Source organism: Nanorana parkeri, unplaced genomic scaffold (genome assembly GCF_000935625.1).
Source record: "Nanorana parkeri isolate BGI_ZX_2015 unplaced genomic scaffold, ASM93562v1 scaffold1979, whole genome shotgun sequence".
NCBI classification, from domain to species: Eukaryota; Metazoa; Chordata; class Amphibia; order Anura; family Dicroglossidae; genus Nanorana; species Nanorana parkeri.
In genome coordinates, this window is record NW_017308247.1 from 43,528 (window position 1) to 47,693 (window position 4,166).

At 41.0% G+C, this 4,166-nt stretch overlaps 1 long non-coding RNA gene across 1 annotated transcript in view; it reads right to left on the bottom strand.

Annotated features, from left to right (window-relative positions):
* The window catches only part of LOC108800283, a 22,323-nt gene that overhangs the window by 6,958 nt on the left and 11,199 nt on the right, over nucleotides 1-4,166 (bottom strand). The window contains exon 2 of the long non-coding RNA XR_001942091.1: nucleotides 1,613-1,618. This is a non-coding gene — a long non-coding RNA (uncharacterized LOC108800283). The remainder of the gene's footprint in view (nucleotides 1-1,612; nucleotides 1,619-4,166) is intronic.

The window sequence follows — 4,166 nt, forward strand, 5'->3', positions numbered from 1 at the left end:
GGGGGGGGGGGATCAGGGAAGGCAAAATATAAGCAGATTAAACGTCAGCTTTAGCAACCCCTATGTATTGTGGGAGGAAGTGGGGAGCATCACGTACACACGGAGAACACGTACATTGTATGCCCCTGGGGAGACAGTGAACCCTGGGTCAAAGCCCCACATATTTACAGTGCTAGGAGAACCTTTGACTTCTGATTTTACTTCTATCAGGGACAAATCAATTAAACCGTATAGTCTAAGTTGAATATGAAATGTAATGGGTAAATGTAAATGTCCGGTTTATTGCACTGTATATTGTCTGCTTCTGCTTTTACTGGAAAGTATAATGTAAACCATTATGGTCTGTTAACTCTGGCCTCTGGTGCTGTCAGTAAACGACTCTGAAACCACCAAAAATCATATAGGTCCAATGGGCTATCATACACACTAGAACACACAAAAAAATGGTGCATGTGCTATTTTGTAAAACAGAGAACCACGGTGCAGTGGTTTATTGCCATCCATAGTGGTGTGCTGCAATGCATGTCTTTTAGAAAGATCTCTGGGGTGCCATTAAGAACTAATGGCACCACAGCACAGCAGTGTGGACCCAGCCTTGAAGGCTGATTCCACCTTTCTGGCCATATTTCATATTACACTCATAATTAGGTTGGCTAATAATTTGGGTGAAATCCAACTAGTTGACCATACTACAGAGCACGCACAAGGTCCCTCCTTGCTTCTCCCCCATACTTGTTCCCCCCTACTGTATAATAATTTGGGTCAGTGTAACATGAAACATGGTCACAGTCTGCACCCCAAGCCTGACCCCCAAACTGCCCCCCTTACCCAAATTATTGGGTTATTTTCTTAAACTCACCTCGCCTGTGCAAGTGGAGCCACGCACAGTGTCACAGATCTGTGAAAGGAAGACTCCAAGCCCATCTGCCACTTGTAGATCTCAATAAAGCTCAAGCGTGGTGATGTCACTACACTTGTAGTTCAATGTTTACTTCTTCCAATTCCTTCCAAAATGCTGGATATGCCTTTAAACTGGAACTTCAGGCAAACCATTTAAAAAGGTTTGGATAGATTGGGTAATGAGAAGAATATATAGCAGTATTTTCTTTTGTCCTGTCTGTGCCTCAGTTGGTGGGATTTCGCCTGACTATATATCCATGTGAGGTAGGAGAGATGTAGTCACTCTGTCCCATCTATACATTTGTAATTACAATGTTGAGGCACAAATCCTGCATAATCAACAGCAAAACTTAATGCAACTGAATATTGCAGGCCCGTATGGAGAATAGCATGAAGCAGGCATATGTATATAATAGTAACGTGCGTCCTGACCTTACAGGTACCGCTGAACCTACTAGACGTAAGGGCACTCGCCTCAATAAGGACACATACCACAGAGGTTCTCTAGCGCTTCTTCATGCTAGTTTTCTATAATTTTAATGTTCTGGTTCGATGAGATAACCCTTGTTTCATTCTCTGGTGACTGTAAAAGAAGTAAGGAGAATGTCCCCAGTCACAGACCACAATATAAACTTTAAACAGGTAATCTCATTCCAAATGGCTGGAGTTGGGCTTTAAACAGGTTCATCTTAGAAACAACTTCATCCTTTACTAAAGACTGTAGAAAAGGTAACATGCTGCACATCCTGACATGGCAAACAGCTTCGCATAGACTCGGCACATCTGCCGTTGTCACTTTAAAGCCTCTTGATAATGAGTAGTGACTTATAAATGTATGAGCTTGTCGGAGGTTTTGTTCACGACATAAGGTAAAAGCTCTTATAATTTATAGGCAAATTGAAAAATAAGTATTAGGTGTCCTTTTACTGATATTAAAAAGCCGAGATAGCTGATCCATATGAACACACATTTCCCAGTGTGCCACACCATGCTAATTAGGAGATGTGTTATGTGCTCACAATCAAGCTTTTGGGTCTATACTGCCTGTCCAGAAAAAAAGTAATTTCCAGGATTTAGCTAAGCAAATAGGTAAGGGCCTTCCATTGGATAATTACTGCAGTGATTAAAATATTTCAACTGGCAACAATTGATGTCAGCTACTGCCTGAATATACTGAATGATCAAGTTCTTCCATTAATGGATTTTCCTTCCCTGATGTCACATTGGGCATATTCCAAGAAGACAATGCCAGGACTCATCGGGCTCTGATTGTGAAAGAGTGGTTCAGGGAGTATGAGACATCATTGTCACACATGGATTGGACACCACAGAGTCCAGACCTTAACCCCATTGAGAATCTTTGGGATGTGCTGGAGAAGTCTTTACACAGAGGTCTGACTCTTCCATCATCATTACAAGATCTTGGTGAAAATTTAAAGCAATGCTGGATGGAAATAAATGTTGTGACATTGCATAAGCTTATTGGAAAGATGCCACAGTGAATGCGTGCCGTAATCAAAGCTAAAGGTGATCCAATTAAATATCAGTGTGTGACTTTTTTTTTTGGATAGGCAGTGTATATAAAAATGTTGGCTTTTTAGAAACATATTTTTTTCTTACAGTAGCGGTACTTCTATGTGTTCAGGAAGAGTCTACCCAAGAACATATTTGAGCTCCCTAGACTCCATAAGGTAGTAGCCCAGATAGACCACTCTCCTATCATCTTAAAGTACCATGAAGCACCATTTATTTGCTAAATTTGTGGCCTCCCTTGTACTGGAAAGCTTTTTAATAAACACTGGAGTGTTGGTCATAAGAAGCCTACCCACACACAAACATATCCTTCAGAGGGCCCTTGATAACTTATGAACAGGTCTAGGGAATGCCCTGGCCAAGTCCACCATTAGAGGCCTGGGACTGCTGCACCCCATGCAGCCACAGTAGTCCCATTACTATTTCTTTTCATTTCATGCTGATCATCTTATTCAAAACTTGCCATGTCCCTGAAATGTGGTTGTCTCCATACACTTCAATAAATTTATGCAGAATAGCTTACCTCATCACATCACTAAGCTGACTCAGAAGAGCGATCACAAGGTTTTCAGACCACAGAGTAAAATGTATTGTGATAAATCTGCCAAGCAAGAGAGAATGCGGATTTCATATGAGCACATGGGGAAAAGTAGGGAAATCTATCAGAAATTGTAGAATAAGAGCAAAGGATTAAAATGGAGAAAACAGCAGTGTATTGACAATGCATTGAGCAATGAAAGCATTATGAAAATGTAATTGCCCTTCGACCAGAAAGCTGTCACCAAGAAAAGAACATCTGGACATGCAGTAATATGCCTATTACACAAGGTAGCATTTCTGTGATGAGTCTGTCAGTGTCTGGATTGGTGATACAATATCATGCAAAATGCACTCTGCATGACGCCAGCCATCTGTTTTCATTAATTATTTGCATTCAGTGTTTGCAGTAGTAAAGTTCTTGAATCCATAATGTTTACTGCAGCTTTTGCAAATGTAGCAAAGACTGAAAGGAAACCTGTAGTGAGGCGGTAAGGAGGCTGCCAATGCTGACCACAGATGATGAGCAGATAGAGAAATGTGTGCAGTGTATTTAGGAGACAGAGAACAGATGCCAACAGTCACTTCCAGGAGGCAAGAGAAGTGGTACCATGTAGTGTCCATGCAGAGATAGGGCAACTAAACTCATAAAAGGCACAGAAAGTGAGAAGAAGGTGAAGATTTCTGTATGCCGGAGGGCTTCTAATGTTGATGGTAGCGTTTTGTATCTGACAACAAGTGAGTGTTTTGAATCCTTTGTCTAATAAATTGGGGTCTTATTTACTACACTATGAGTCTCTGCTATCCTTTCTTCTGAGCTGGCCGGTTGTTTAGAAATCTGTCATTGGTGACTCTGAGATACTGGAGATATTTGAGACGTGGAGGAGCAGAGGGTACACCAGAGGAGAGATACAGAAAGGAGAGGAGAGCTGTAATGTATCGCTGTATTTGACCATCCCTAGCTTTGATGGTCGTATTCCTCAGGAACCACTTCTAGAAAGATTAGTTAACTGTTTAAAAAGAAATATGGATGCATTCCAAAATGCACAGAATATAACTAGATAGTAACATTTTTAAACTAAAAAACATTAGAGATTGCTGATCCAGGGAATGTCTGATTGCCTTATGGGATCGGAAAGGAATTGTTTCCCCTGTTGGAGCAAATTGAACCGTGCTTTATAGGGGTTTTTTTTTTG